General features: G+C 40.7%; 1 protein-coding gene across 1 annotated transcript in view; it reads right to left on the reverse strand.

The window, feature by feature from the left end:
- LOC124998674 (heparan sulfate glucosamine 3-O-sulfotransferase 5) overlaps positions 1-12,345 on the reverse strand; it is an 85,290-nt gene extending 72,945 nt beyond the window's left edge. The window contains exon 1 of the mRNA XM_047573132.1: positions 11,916-12,345. The gene's annotated coding sequence lies outside the window, so the exon portion shown is untranslated. The remainder of the gene's footprint in view (positions 1-11,915) is intronic.
- Positions 12,346-17,062: the final 4,717 nt, after the last annotated feature.

Below are 17,062 nucleotides of genomic sequence, written 5' to 3' on the forward strand. Positions count from 1 at the left end.
TGTAGGGGCTTGCTTCCTCATCAGGGACTGAGGAAGCACAGTAATAGGGACACTGTCACTTTTCATTATCCATTGGCACGGCTTGGGGGGCCTGGTCCTCCGCTAGCAAGGGGATCTTGGGCTGGCGGTCTGTGGCCCCACGGCCGTTGGTAGGGGTATCTACCCAGGTTCTCTGGTGTCCTCTTGGCCTGGCTTTGTCTCCTGGTGCTGCGTGGCGACGGGTTCGTGGCGGCTTCCTTGGGTACCCGGTTGTTCCGGTATCGACTGGTTCGGGTGGTGGCTTGGTGCTTCCCCTCTCCCTTCGATGGGGGGCTGGGGTCTCTCCCTGGCGGGTGGGGGTTCTCTCTTCCCGTGGTCTCCCTGGCCCGGGTGCGCCAGGGGCATGGGGCCGGCTCCCTGGCCCCCCTGCTCGGATGGCCCGTCCCTGGTTGGGCGCTGGGCCGGTGCCCGTCTGCGGGGGCTTTGCTGGGCTCCTGGGGGAGTCCTCTCGGCTGGAGAGGTGTCCATGGCTGCCCTGCGGGCGGGGGGTGGGGTCTTTGGGGGGGGTGTTGGCGCGCGTGGGTGGACGGGCTGCGGTGGCTGGGGGGTGTGGGGGGTATGGGGGGCTGCTCTGGCCTGCACCGGCTTGTGCTCGCTTGGTCGGTCTGGGGGTGTTGGTCATCGCTCGCCATCTGCGCTGGGGTGTGGCTTGCCCCGTGGCTACGGTGGTTCTCTGGTCCTGTCACCCATGCGCCCCACACTGGGGTGGAGGCTCTCGGGCGCTGGGGCTTCTGACCTGACTCTGGGCCCTGGTAATGGTCTCACTCATATTTAGGGAATGCCCACATGCATGTGTGTTGTCACCTGCCAGCCCGTGCTGGATCACATCAAAAAGAATTGATGAGTCCCGGCTATTAAGGGCTGGATTATTGTTTTCACTCTATCACTACGTGCCCTATGGCAGACTTCTCTCCTTCCATTGGGACACCCTTACCCCCCCCCTGGACTCTCTCATCTCTCCAGAGATGACTGTACCCAGTCATACTTGAGTGAGGTGACTTGGGAAGCACAGAACCCTGCACTACACTAGTTCCTACTAGCACCACATGTATCTCCTCCACTGTCCATCCTTCTACATCTTTTCTTTCCTTTGTTCCCCCCCTCTATCCACTGAGGTGTAGCACTGCCCTCCCTGCCACACAAGGTCACTACACTCAATAAAGATCAACAGGACAGTTCTCAGGGAGGGCTGGTGATGGTCACACTCACGCACTGAAGTAATAAAACTTTCAGCTGCAAGAATATAACTGCATCAACCTCATGTAATGTTGACACCCTGTGGTGTTCAACTATGTAGACAAATGCAGACAAAAAAAAAAAAAAAAAAAAAAAATACAATAATAATAATATAAATAAAAACGATATCAAAATAATATCTGACGGCATTCAATAAAGGCGGACATTTCTAGCGATCCTGTATAAGAGACCGATAACCATTAATTTTTTTTCGAATCCCAAAGTGCCAAATCCTGCAGCAAAATTGACGTTACATTAAAAACCAAAATAAGACCATTACAAATCTAGTCTAAATGAAATTAAATCAAACCTCTTCATTGCGCAGTGTCCCATTGACAGTCGTCCTCACGAAATAACTTCCAATTGAAATACATCAGTTTGAAATTCGTTTCGAGCGGCATGAAAATTTGAGAAAAATCGGCAGGCACCAAACAATAGATTAATTTTCGTGACAGTTTCACATCCACTGTGACACCGGGTTGGCATTTAACCGCTTCTTTATACAGGATCGCTAGAAATGTCCGCCTTTATTGAATGCCGTCAGATATTATTTTGATATCGTTTTTATTTATATTATTATTATTGTAGATGTACTATGCAGCTAGAGCACTAAAGATTTGCCTCTGTTCTTCTTGTAGTTGCTGTCAAACCATCTCCTGACCTCTGACCCTGAATCACGTCACCAACCCAAAGGCACTTTTAAGAGCCACATCTCTAGGACCACGCCGTGCCACTTTTGTGGCCTGTTTCATGTGTTTTTGTGTAATGTGCTCAGAGCGTTGATAATCATTCTGATTATGTGTGTTGGTTTAAATGAAAATAAAGTGAACTAAATGCATTTCTTTTGTCTTTACTGTCCAGGTATTTCATTTGCTCTAATTTACCTAAAGCTGACAAATAACACCTATGATATTAACACTGTGCATATGGGGTAAAGATGCCAGACTCAGGACTTAGTTCATTGCACCTTTTAATTACTCATAGTAACTTATATCTGTTAATAATAGTGTCATATTCTTGTCACTTTACTTAGCGCTGACAAATAGCACTTATGATATTGCATAGATGTTTATAACAGTGTGCTGTAGGGAGATGTATATAATTATTATAACTTTATTACATATACTTATAACTACGGATATAAAGCACTATAGGCGAAGTCAAAAGTCATTATGCATCACTATGCACATTTAGCAAAGTGACTAGGCAGATATTGACATATTTATAATGCACTATTCAGATTAAAATTATAATCATTCATAACCAGTTGTCATAATGCATCATGAAGTTGGTTATAACGACTTGTGAATATGTATAGATGGTAATAATGACCATTATAATGCTTTATAGACACCTTATAAAACATTATGAGTGTATTCATAGGGCATTATAAATACAACCTTCATAGAAAGTGTTACCAACAAAATATTTTTGCTTAATTTTGTCTCTTTTTACTTAAGACCAGAAAAGACAACCAATAAAAAGGGGAATATTAATAGCTAAAACATACACCCACTTTCCACTTCACTAGGTACTCTGGTTAACTCAAAAACTTTAAACTTTAAATTCTGATTATCTGGTCCATTTACCACTTCCTGTTTTGACTGAAGGTCTAATTTTTTAAATTTAAACATCTGCCATTTTTGGCTTTCATTCAGAGAAAAAACTAATAAATAAATGGACTGAGTCCATGCACTTGAGTAAGTGTAGACGAAGAACAGCTACAGTGTAAACTTAAGGCTCACTGGCACCTTCTTCCAGAAGTATTAGTTGCCTCATCTGGTAATTTTTCAGTGCAATTTATTGTCAGATCAGCAAGACTGAATGTGTGTGTCTACCTACCTACCTACCCTTCTATCTATCTATCCATCTATGGCATAATCCCAACCCAATTTGTGAGAGATTATGTATATCGAGGTGATGTGCAACTTGCCACTGCCTCAACTAATGTCTCCACCTCTCGATTTTGACAATAAAAATAATCAAATTGACTGGAATGATACTGAATACTAATACTTTATTAATGAGTATAAAACCCCCTCTGTCTGACCAGAGACCTCCACTTCTTTCATTACACATTTCCAACTGACTCCATAGAAAAATGACAATGTGAATTAAGAAGGCTGGTACTGGCCATTCATTTCTGTAAATGATTACACTGCCACTGGAACAGCAGTATATTTATTTTAAAACTTTTAAACTGTGTTCAATATTTCTTTTTGAATGGCATGTGTTGGATGACGAGGGCTCTTTATAATTGAATTTAGGCTCAAACATGCTTCTCCTACTGCATCTACTTGAACCTTAATTACAGGAATCTGCCTGTGCAAGAGAGCACGGTAATAGAATATGGCTTCAGGTCATCACATTTAATAGTATGACTCATTATTAACACTTGGCAACAGCGAACAATCGGGCATAAGTGAAAAGAATACTTGAAAACAAGGCTGGGCTAGAGACTAAGTGCTCCATCAGATAAAGGAGAGCCATTGCTCACGGTGCAGATAGAGGAGGCTGGTGGTGTTTTTCTCGCTCACAATGAGGGTTCAGATTACTGCACATCAGCGTCACTGTCTTCAGACAGGCAGCCATACACTTTAAATGCTTCCTTCATGGCCAGGAAGACTGGCCATTTTTATGTAAGGATACCTGACAAAGCCACAGACAGAATATCAGACACTAAAACTCTATACTTCCATTATATTTTCTTGAACCTTTTCATTAAGAAGAATTAGTCTCTCACATGTAATACTCTGAATGCTGTAAGATTTAAAGGAACTGTAGCCTATAAAGTGTCAGAATCAACTTAAAAAGCACCATCAGTGCCAGTGCCTCACAAATGGATGATAATTTAGAATAATATTTTTTAATACAGTTGTCTACATTCAAATTTTAAAGTTTAAACTATTGGAATAAAGAAAAATCCATGCATCAGAAAGTTAAAATAGTAAGTTTTATCAGTTAAGGTAACTACTGTTAACAGAAATGGTTTTAAAATACGGACTTTAATTTATTATGTGAGGTTCCCAGGGGAAGCAACGCAATGGAAGGGTGCTGAGAGACGGCCTCAATATATAGAACATAGTGTAGTGTTTGCAGGTATGCCCTAGGTTGAGTCAGATGCCCACAAACCACAGGGTTAGTGGTTAAATACCTGATAGATGAAACACATGTCAAAGTGTGTTTGAGCAAGTGCACTGGTGAGTCAATGTATGTGTGCTTGTGTGAACACATAAATGTGTAACATTTAGTGTGAAGCCCTTTGACAATTTACATGCTACATACAATGAAAAATGTCCACTGGTGTCGTGAAATATGCTAAATGGTGTTCTGGGTTTTACATATTTGGGGACTTTCCAGGTTTTAAACATTCACACAAAATTTTTATACGTGTCTCGTAAGTTGGCGATACTACCAGGTTACTGAAGTTAGTAAGAAAGAAAGAATTAGTTCCTACAGCATGCCCCACACTATACTATTCTTCATTCTTTCAATGTCTCTAATGTTCTACAGAACATTAGAGACATTGACAGCAATGTGTGTAGGGTGTGCAGGTCAGTTATCATTAGTACTGGCATAATATTCTTTGCATACTGGGCTTATTTATAGCTCAGTCTTGTCAGCATACAGTTTTGGCCCCAAAGTGGGACACACAGCATTTGAGATGAACTAGCCCACTTTAAGTGCCATGGTAAATCAGTCTATACCTTCATAAAATATATATATTTTTTTTAATTTAAAACATCCTTCTGGATTTTTACCATTGTGTTTGTAGCTGCTAATAAACTGAGAATTGCTGAAATAGTTTGACAGATTCAATTAGATGTAAGACTGGCATCCCGGAACACAATAGTTTGAATATAACAGTATTGCAGCATTTAATCTACATAAACAATAAAGCATAAAACATGAGGAAAAGACAGACTGTGGTGCATGGGAAAGGGAAAGCCTGGTCAGGATTAATATTCAAATTGAAAAATGCTGAATGCTGTCAAGATTACATAGACTTTTAAAAGACCAATGATACAAGAACCATCCTGTAAAACGTAAAATGACTCCGAGTCCTTAAAACCGCTAAATTCTGAGAATATAAACAGAAGACATGACCTCTGTATTTTTAGTGGCAGCTCTGACTCTGAACCCTGTGAGTCAACATCCCATGATATTTCATTTTTACGCTTGTAAAAGTCACCACAAACATCTACGAAAATCTGAGCATAACTGGTCATAAAGTGTGTTGTAGAAGAATAGCAAGCAGTTAACTTGGACATTTTCATTTGACAGAATCCAAAAGTAGCTTGTAAAAGTGTTGTAGCAGGTAATTCACAAGAATGCGCTATATAGGTCTGGGCTTGCGTCCAGTAAATTATTATTTCTGCCGGCTGGACACTTACAACTTCCTTAAATTGCCAAAGCTATCAGTTAACATTCCAAATAACCTCAACAACTCATACAAAGCTAAGAAGTTGAGGAGAAACAGTATGAGTAGCTGTACAGGTCTGCCAGACTGATTGACTGAAGTATTTCATGCTCATTGTTTCTGTCCTGCACTGAAGAATTTGAATCTTGACAATACCATGCAGTGATACTCGCAAGCACTCCATTTTCAGCCCTGCAAGGGATGCAATACACTGCCAACAACATTGGTTTCTATGGTAACTCTGACAGCACCGCCCTATAAACGTTCTAATTGATAGCAGCATTAGCTGCTGAGAATTAAGCATCATTGACTGCTGATTGTATGTGCAGACAATGGCCCTGACGATTACATAAAATTTGTGCCCATGTTTGGGCAATGCAAGATGTCAATGCTGTGAGAAATTTCAAGACATGCACGCCCAAGTTTGTGTTGATAAATATATTTTGCTCTAAGAATAACCTGTCTTTTCTTTCATTTGTTTGATATCTTGATGAAGGCATCTCTTTATGGCATTTCGAAAAAGACTAAACTGCCCCAAGTATAAGCACTTCCCGTAACATCTGATGAACCTTCTTCTCATTTAGTTTGCAATATCATTACTCTCCTGAAATGTCTTAAAGTAAACCAGTTTGCTTCTAAAGAATATAATTGAAATGATTTTTGCATTTAGTGTGGCAGCATTATGTATTTGCATCTCAAAAAAGCTTGAGTTGGAGGTCTATTTTATGGCTGCATTTCAGCAGCAGCAAACTAATGCTGATGTTATAAGTATTGAACCATGATGCAATATTAGTACAAGTTGGAAGGAAAAAAGATGTACCTCTACCTCTCTCTGTGTCTGTCTGCAGACAGCTGGAACAGATGGACACTAGTTTTTTTGTCAATACAGTGGGCTGGATTAAAGAGTGTGCACAGACAGAGTTTTTGTCTACGGTTTCCTTTTAGACACCTGTATAAGGTGGCAGACATGACGTACCAGTAGAAATAGAATAAAGTTCTACAATATGAGTCGTATTGTACAGATAACTGTGATAAAATACAATTAAGTTCAGGCATACTAACTCAGACCTACAGGACTGGGCATAATACTAAGCAGCTGGCATTTCACTATATGCTATGTGGAGGCACATCTGCAATCTAAATTTACTATTAACAAATGTCATATTTATCTGGATAAATCATAATTAAGAGTACACTGCAGAAAACGAAGGATGTTTAGTTTAAAATTACTCTATGAGGAACCACGTTATTTTTAATACTGACAATGGATATAAAGGCAAAGTGTTGTACGTATAGGTCACTTATGTTGAGCTTCTGAGTATTGCTCAACAAATTGTTCTGGGTTTTACAGCCAGAAACTTTTCTGCTTTGGTTTACTCTCAGCCTCATTTCCATATTTTTGCAATTTAAGTGTGTTTTCTTCTGCCCCATATAAGTGCAGTGCCTGTGCTTGTTGTAGGGTTTGAGTGCAGACAAAATGTGAGTGACCCACACTATATACTGTGCCTGCACACATCCTGTGTGCGCATGAATAGAGAACTGATACAGCTGCTCTGCCAATGTGCTGCTTACTATGCTGTCTGTGTAGACCATAGACTGTACATAAGTATGAACAACACATCCCCATTTCCTTGCATTAGCCAAATTGACACTAGTTATCCGAGGATATGGGCACCGCCATCTTGTGACTTTGGAGCCAGACTCAGTACGGTGTCAATGATTCTATATCTTCAGCATTTACTTGTGAACATGTTTTGAGTTTCCTGTTTTATTTTGTCAAGTTCCTTGGTTTCCTTTCCAGTGTTACTCCCTGTGTGTTTCCGTTAAATGCCCTAATTAGTTTCAAGTGTGTCCCGTCATCCCCCTGCCCATGTGTGTATATATAGTCCTGCCTTTCCCTTTGTTCTCTGTTGTGTTGTTTTTGACACCTTGCCATGTTTTCTGTCTCCATGCCATGGTCTTGTGATTCACCCATGATCTCGTCTCTCCGGATTTCGTCTTTTTTTGATTTACCTGCCATGTCTGCAGCGCCTTCTGTTAGATTTTAATATCTTTTTTTTTAGTTGGAACCCCTACCGCATCTCCTGCTGTCCTGCACCTGGGTCCTACCAAACAACCTACCTTTCCTGACTTACACGTCACGTTATACTCCACGAGGAGTCTAAACTTCCTCCAGACACATTTGGGGTATCATTTAATTAATACTGTACTCTTTTCTACCTCCTCCAGATACAAGTAAAAAATAAGTACAGTGTGTAATCATGACACACTGTACTTATTCATTCATTTATTCTTTCCAGCTCCCACGGTTCTATGAGAACACTTCACGGAGCAGTTGACATTGCAACTTACTTGCAGTCATTATTTCACATCCTGTTTCCTAAAACGAAACTCAGAACAAATCTGAAAAATGGGCACTTGAGTGTGCATCACCATTATATCAACTACAGAAATTTTCATCAAACAAAAAAAAAATGCTCCTTTATGCTCCTTCATTACCATGAGCACAAACATTTTTTAGTTTATTCCAACAGTTTCATAATCGGGGCAGTTGCTAGGCATTCTGGGCCTGCTGAAGGAATATCGGTGTGGGCCCCTCTACCCTAGGAACTTTCATTGACACTTTTTTTTGCATTTTGTTTTACTTCGTTTTTCAGTGTTCTTGTAGGTGCCTAATGTAATACACCCAGTTTGTTTTCTTTTTTAGGACTAGCCACTCAACAATAAGTTAGAGCATTATTATGTAAATTATGTATTATTAGTTGTCTTATTCACATTTCTCTGGTTTGCATATCTGTAAATGCTATGGTTGAGGGTCTGCTGCTGGGCCGAACTCAGGTGAAGCAGCCACTGCTGATTCTGGAGTAGCAGAGCATAAAGGTTTATTGTTCCATTATATATTTTACAAATATTATTTATTTTATAAACATTAAATATTTTGTTTTGTGGAAAAATTGATGAAGAACTAACCTAGTCTTGGCACAAAATCTAAATGAGCTTCTTAGTACAATAGCTCTAGCAGACAACTTCACTTTGCTCATGTTTTCCACCTGTTTATTGCAAACTCAACATTATTGGGCTGGCTAAGTGTCAAAATATGCAGTTGCCCTGTCGTGGTCTTGAATTATATGTAGTGATGAAGGCTGCAGGATGCGCCTGAAAACTCAATATAGTTAATCGATTAACTGGTGGAGAAAACAATTGTGGAAAACTGTGATGAGCATTTGGTGAAAATGTTTAAGAAAATAATCAATAAAGTAACTGGCCCATGGCTCTGCTGTGGGAAGACATGGAAATTGGATCAAGCAAATTCGAGGAATGGAACCCACATGGCTAATGGATGTGGGTTACGATATTGTTTTGGAAGGCTACACAACAGGCCGTCCTTCAGATGCTACAGCGACACGCTCCTCCACAAATCATTTCTGTGGATAATAGTACACACTTGATCAGACCCAGGAGTAAGGGATCTGTGAATAATGATTACATTCACCTTAGTCATACATCACCATCTGCAAGAAAATGACTTGGATGGAGGTGTCAAGGTGGAGGACTGACAAACTATTTGCACCATCCTCAGATTTTAATCCCATAGTTGTCCTCACTGTGCATCTGCTTCCTCCTACCCCCATAATTGCTTGCTAAGCCAGAAATTAATTCACATCGCAGCGGTCCAAACATGTCTTTGTAAATTGGACATAGCAGGTTGACCATCAATGAATGTGGAGTGATAACACAGCACGCCGTGGGGCCTCACTTCCACTGAAGTGCCTTGCTTGCTAAAGTTATCAGGAAATGGTACCCAAGGTCAAGTTGGTACAGGAGGTGGGCCTTTGCCTGATTATAGGATGCATTCAATTAGTGCTTCTGCAAAGACAAACGTGAGTGAAATGTAATGAGCCAATTTGACATGAGGGAGAGACCAAACTGACGCACTGGAGAGGTTGCTGTAAAACCAGATTGACAGATTGACAAACTCCCTCTCTCCTGCTCTCTTTTGTTTCCACAGTTTTACAGGATTTGGCTCCCTCCCGTGCCAAGCTTGGCTGGGTTGTCCACCATGCAAGACGCTCTCCTTTTGTTACTCTCAGAAGGTCATGGGAGAGTGTTTTCAGGCCCTTCCCCAACGTCCGCTGCTGCCCTGCCCACAAGAGTCGTTAAGATGAATAGTGCAATACGCTGTCCAGGCTGCAGCTAGTTATGTGCCATCATGACCTCTGATAGCTCGAATTAGACCTTCGGGAACAGATCTACTGTTAACTCCTGATGAGATGTGTGTCTCTATGTGATGTAGATGTTTTTGTGAAGGAGGCTGAGGTAAAAAATAGAAGTCATTCAACATAATGTGTGAGTGTCCTAGCTCGGCACATTGAGATCATAAAGGGGAAGATTCACTGTAGTTAGTAGCATCTAACATTAATCTCCATTACTGAAGCCTAAAACACAGAGGGAATTACAGTACTACAGTAACTATTGGTGCATTGAAACATTTTGTTTTGGGGGTTAAGAGGGTTGTTTCCATTTCACACGTTATGGTATTCCTGAGACCAATAAAATTTCAACATCAGGTATTTCAGAATTCAAAACCCTCAGCTTAAGGTTGGGAATTGCTTCATTGCAACTGTGATCTTGTTTAATCAGACCCATAGTGGTTTGGCATCATATGCAAATATTTTTATCCATATATTGATAAGTGCACAGACATTTTGCATGGAAAAACTCTGCAGGACATGCATGTTCTCTTAGTTATTAGATTGGAAGATTGTGGTCATGAGCTGCATTCCAGTTGATCAGGCTGGTATGACACTTATTACATTGCAGTAAGACACCAGAATCCATAAAGTGACATAAGAGGTGGGAAGCAACATTTAAAATCAGTTGTAGATAATATTTAAAGAGGGTTAAGATTAGGTTGGTAGTTGTGAAGTAAATTTTAATTAGTGCTGGTAACAAGAGTCAGATTATATTTCCACCTGGGTTATGCCTCAACAAGCTTTGAAAGCTTCATCTTTGTTGACCTCTACTCCACCCTGTGCGAGTAGGTGTGACATAAAGAAATGCACAAAAAGAATGCATGCTGTTTTTTGAGCTGCATGAAATTAGCTGCTCCAAGTGGCTCTATCTTTGTAGGGCGCCACAGACTTCTACTACATTTTCTCAGATACAACACTAGCTGCGTTTCCATTACAGGTTTTTGCATAATAAAAGCGATATTTCTGAAATTTCATGTGTTTCCATTTAAAGGTGTGTTTAAAGGTGAGAATGAGCTGTAACTCTCGCAAAGTCTTGTCTCCCGATATCCCAGAATCCTCTTAAAGTCACTTTGAGGAGATGGACTTCAATGAACTGGTCACATCAACCCCTGCGTCACCTCAGGTTAAAAACCACCTCATGGGAGCGTAAGAATGATTTAGCGATATCGGAGAGATTTTTGTCCTATTTAAGTTTTGCGCATATCTAGGGGCAATGGAAATGCAGCAATTGTTGCAACCCAGCAACCACAAGAGGCTGCTAATGAGGGCAGTATTGACAAAAGCGTTAAACGGTGCAAGCAATGCACAGTATGTTCAAGCAGTTCTGTCAACTGCACTCTGGAGCACTCTTTGTAGAAATGGGAGAAGCATGTATGTTTACATAAGAAGCAGATCATCCTGTTTGTATTAAAGGAAAGCACATCACCTTATATCGCGCAATACTCTGCACGCAGCCTTTTCATCTTCATACTCACAGGCTGCCACAGAGCTTTAGGCGTTTAACTACTAACACAAGCCCTATTAGAGAGTTAATGCAGAGTAATGGTGAAAAGCAGCAGCACTGAAAGTATCACCTGTCAGCCCAGACAACAATAAATCACCAGAGACAAGACTGATGGTACACCAACACCAACAGAGTAGAAGTTAAAGAAATGTCTATATACATTTTTTTTTTTTTTTTTTTTTTTCTGTCACTGCAGCAATTTAGCAAACTTTCAAGGGGTTGAGCTAAAGTTTGTTCCAATAAACTTGATTAATTGAATGAATGGGGATTTAAATGACTGTTACAACACTCTGCAGGAATGTGACCCTGACTGAGAGACAATGACCACAAAATTATGCGAAATAAGGACCAATTTAACACATCAACAGAATGGGGATATGAAAGGAATATATATATATATATATATATATATATATATATATATATATATATATATATATATGAAAAAAAAAAAAAAACTTACCTGTGCAGCATCCTCCCCGGGACACAGCGGCTACCCTTCCAGCCGGACGCTCAGGAGGACCCGCAGGGAAGAAAGCCTCTCCGCATCTCTTTCAGGATTTCGTTTAGGATCACTGTAGGTTAAATGCAGAACAATTCGCGGCAGGTGCTGGAGCTCAGTACTCAGATGTTCCTCTTGCGGTAGGACAGGACAGGTGCTCTTAATATATATATATAAAACATAAATAAAAACATACAGAAAGGAACAGTCAGCGTGAGTCCGGTCGCTATCAAAGTGCCTCTCGGTGTGCGAGGCTTCCTGTGCAGGTATACTGGAGACAGGTACAAGCGTTTTCTGGAGTCTGCGTGTATCGGGGAACAAACCCTTGGCTATACAGCGGAGGAGACGCTTGGAGCTCGCTGTAATGCTGCTGCTGACTGGTGGAGGCTGTTCGGCCAGAGCTGGGGCGTGTTCCTGCAGGAGGGGGAGGAGAGACGGGGAGAGCGGATGCGCAAAGATGCTCAGTGTGAGGGTGTCAGAAAATTTCAAAAAGTGCACTCGTTCTCTAATTCTCATAGCATATATTGTATTACATAGCTTATGTAAGATTTTAGAGCTTTCAGCATTGATAATAAAGTAACATTACCTTGTACGATTATGATAGATAATCTTAGCGATGTCTACCTGTATTGTTAAATAGGGTTTATTGATCTTTCTGAAACTAGCTAAACCCCCACGTAATTTACACACACACACACACACACACACACACACACACACACACACACACACACACACACACACACACACACACACAAAAGTAACAACAAAGTAAAATTTAAGGATGAACTTGGCAGAAAAGACTGAAAGACTAGAGAGCTTTACCGCAAAGGATCCTGCAACGCCACCAGTAAACGTGTGCAACAGTGCTGTTGAAGTTAAAGGTCTAAGGGTAGCATCACCTGGCAGATTACTCAGACTAATCATTTACAATTCATTGGACACTGGGTGGCAAACTGATTCACATTGCATTGATACATTTGAATAAAATTTAAAATAATAATTGTTGTAATTGTATGTTTGTTACACGTCATATTGTATATATAAGATATAAAGGAATCATCTCCTTTAAATCTCTCTCTCACAAAACACATTTACGAATGCTGTTGATCCAACAAAATGAGATGTTTTAGTGGAAAACAAATGCGACCGGTGGCCTTCCATTCAGACATCATGGTTACAAACTGTAGGCGTTTGTAGCTGCATTTTATCTGCTTTTCCCAGTGAAAAAATAAAAACAGACAAACGCATGAGACTAGTTTTGTGAGCTCAGTGAAATGTCAGTAAGTCAGGTATCATGGTATCTTTGTTATGCAAACTCCTGAGCAAACAGAGGAATGAGAGATGCTGAGAGAGATTTGACATTCCAGTTCAAGTGGGAATTGAAAATGAACTTTTATGTCATACCAAGAATATTTAAGCTCTCAAGGATGCCACCAGTCTGACACTGCATTTCTGCATTTCAGTTTACTGGTAAGCAGCTCAACCTGCAGAGGTCCTGCTGGTTTCTAGTTTTACAAAGGCTTTGTGGAAGGCTGGTGTCAAGCACCTCTACTTTGAGCTGCCAGATGGTCCTACGTAACAACTTTGAATTATTCAGCTATCCCACAGCAGACTGGAGCTGTCATGTGTAAGACAACTTTGTTGGTTTCTCCTTGTGCTGGGCAATACCAATAGATGAGCGCTTATGGCTTCCACAGAGACACGAGAGGTTATCCACCTTCAAATTCAAATTTCATTAATGCACACTTTAGGCCCGGCTCACAATGTATCGCAGTGATGGAACTGTTCTTTTTTCTTTTTCATATCAGACTCGGAGTGTGTTAAGAACTCACAGCGAGGGATGAGAATCATAAATAATTCACCTGATCCTGCTTTTATGTGTGATCGCTGAGCTTACCATGGAGCTTGTGCTTCTAGAAACCAGCGGTTAAGCATTTTAATAAATACACAGTTTCTGTTGTGCCATTCTCGAAAACATCAAACACAATTATGGAATTGAAGTTGGATAAGAATGTGTCAAGAGCCATAAACCTAAACATTGTCATAAATTTTCTGAAAGACATCATGTGGGCCGTTTAATGTGCTACAATTACCATATTGGCCATTAGTGATATTAGAGTGAAGCTTTACTGATGGCAGGGATCATGATTAAAGCCATAATTTAGCAGGATAACTCTTGTCACTTTAGCAGTGCCATTGACACTATGAATACATGCCATTACAAAATACTGCTGTATAATATAACACCACATTAGGGATGATAGATGTTTCATATTTCACTTTCTCCTCATACCTCCCTCATTTGCTTCCAACTAAAATCAGCCTCACTTTGCCAAGGTTGAGATGATCTGAACGGGACGAACATGTATACATGTGCAGTCAAGTGTGTGTGCGTTGTATGTGTGTGCTGTGTGTGCGCGCATGGAGGGGCTGTGTCTAATCCTTTCAAAACACAATAAAGAAATCCACATCACATGGAGGGTCGCTGTGTGTGTACCTGAGAGCGTATGGTGTAATCACCCTGAGAGCGACCCATTAATCCAGTTGGGGATTCAGGCTTTCATCTCTAGCTGAGTGGCTCTACAGCAAAGCCCTCAGCCTCACTGCCTCAATGAAGAATCACTCAGAATTAGAAAAAAACTCCTTATCGTGTGAAATGGGTTAATAGCGTGTCTTGAGTCAAGAGGCCTGTTCTGCCTGTAGACACACCGCTCAGATGTGAGTAGGTGCACCAATTTCAGATAAGAGCCTTTCCACAAGAGGGAAATAAGGTAAGTTATGTTCTCTACAGAACAACCCATTTGAACAAAGGCAACCAGTCTAAGAACCTTTCAGTGTAATTGCACACTGTGTGGTCTTTAATTAAAGCACCTGCAATTTGTATCTGACTAATGCATGCATGCTTTTAATTAGTAATTCTAAAACTGTATGTTAGTGCTACAAAACTGTAATATTGTTTGATATTAAACCATATTTTTTATTTTGGCTCATTTTCTTTATCTGCTCTTGACACACGTCCGTTTCCAGTATTGTGAAAATGTGAGAAAAAATAAAGTCCTTTTAGGCTCCTGTGTGAAATATCTCCAATACAGTACAGGTTGTTACGACCCTTTGCCTGTCTGGCCAGGTCTTCATGGAAGAGTTGCAAGCAAAAATCTGTACCCCTGACATGGAAATAATGCCAACAAGGCAGAGAAATGGCAGGTGCTCTAGACTGATTAGTCCAAATAAGAAATATTTGGCTGTAGCAGAAGGCAGTTTGTTCACTGAAGGACAGGAGAGTGGTACAATAATGAGTGTCTGCAGGCAACAGTGAAACATGGTGGAGGTTCCATGCAAGTCTGGGGCTGCATTTCTGCAATGGAAATACAGGCAGATACTTATCCATCATGCAGTACCAGGATGATTGGCCCCAAATTTACTCTGCAGCATGACAAAGAACCCAAACATACAGCCAAGGTCATTAAGAACTATCTTCAGAGTAAAGAAGTCCTGGAAGTGATGGCATGGCCCACACAGAGCCATGATATCAACATCATGGAGTGTGTCTGGGATTACATGAAGAGACAGAAGGATTTGAGGAAGCCTACATCCCTAGAAGATCTGTGGTTAGTTCTCCAAGATATTTGGAACAACCTACCAGTTGAGTTCCTTCAAAAACTGTGTACAGGTACCTAGAAGAATTGATGCTGTCTTGAAGTCAAAGGGTGGTCACACCAAATATTGATTAGATTTAGATTTCTCTTCTGTTCGTTCACTGCATTTTGTTAACTGGTGAAAATAAATTATTAACACTTCCATTTTTGAAAACATTTTTAGTTTATAGCATTTTTCCCCCTCACCTGCCTAACACTTTTTCACAGTACAGGATATGGTTTTCCTTCATCTGTTTTGGTGTCCATCAACGCACCATTTAAACATGAGCTAGGAAATGTGGTGTTTATAAAAACGGTTGCCTGTAGCTGAGAGTGGAGGTTATGAGCCAAAAAATAACTAATGCAGCTATGTCTGCTCAATGAACCACCATGTTTCATTTGTTTTCCACTAAAACATTAGACATTGTTGTGACAAATTACTGATCTAAGTTTAGGGGGCTCTAGGGGGGCTTTATTTGTGTTCATGGTCCAAAAGTCAAAACTGGTTTCTGTTGTGTGAACTTAAAACAATATAGATTGTTTAGCTTGTTAAAACACACATATTGACACTTGCATACATAACAGGGTTTACATGTCAAAATCAAAGAGGAGAGGGTGAGCTGTGCTCCTGCCGACACAGAGCAAGGCCAGGCTGTAAATATTCATCGCAGAGCTGTCAGCGTGCTGTGTCTCTCCGCTGGCTCCTGTCACTCCATTGATCTCTCATACATGACATTCACTTCCAATGGCTGCCCTTCCTCACCTCAATCTTGTGGGAAGAGGTGCCCTTTATCCCATCTGCTTGATGTCAATTCCTCCAGGAGGCAGGAGCCTGCTGATCAGCATCTACGTCTTGGACTCTCACATCTCCTTGGTTATGATCTCACATCTGTATATCATCAGGTCCTTATTTTCAAGTTTTTATCTTCCTTGCACCTTTTAATGGTCATATTGGTGTTGTCGAATGTTCAGATGCAACCAAATAACCATCTGCTTATACCTTCCATTGCAGTCAAAATATGTAGACATACAATATTTTAGCTTTTGAAATAATTTGCATAATTCTGTCAGCTGTCTAAATACAATATGCAGGGGATACATGCGGTGTAAAATTCTGCGCTTTGCCACAAGATCTCATCTCATGACATCTTATCCTCACTAGGGTCACGGGGGTTGCTAGAGCTTATCCCAGCTGTCATTGTGTGAGAGGTGGAGTATGCCCTGGACAGGTCGCCAGTCTATTGCAGGGCTGCCAACATCACAATTTTAAATTTGCACTGTACACCATCATGTAGATTTACTAAAGCGTACTTTTTAGCTGATACACGTACACTAAACTCCAAGCAAGCACAAGATTGGAAAACTAACTAAAGGAAAACATTAGTTTACAAAGCAAGAAGTTGTCTTTACTGATGATCAAAAACTCCACTAAGCTAATGGGCGGGAGTAGCTCAGGAGGTAGAGAGGAGG

Source organism: Mugil cephalus, chromosome 21 (assembly GCF_022458985.1).
Source record: "Mugil cephalus isolate CIBA_MC_2020 chromosome 21, CIBA_Mcephalus_1.1, whole genome shotgun sequence".
NCBI lineage: Eukaryota > Metazoa > Chordata > Actinopteri > Mugiliformes > Mugilidae > Mugil > Mugil cephalus.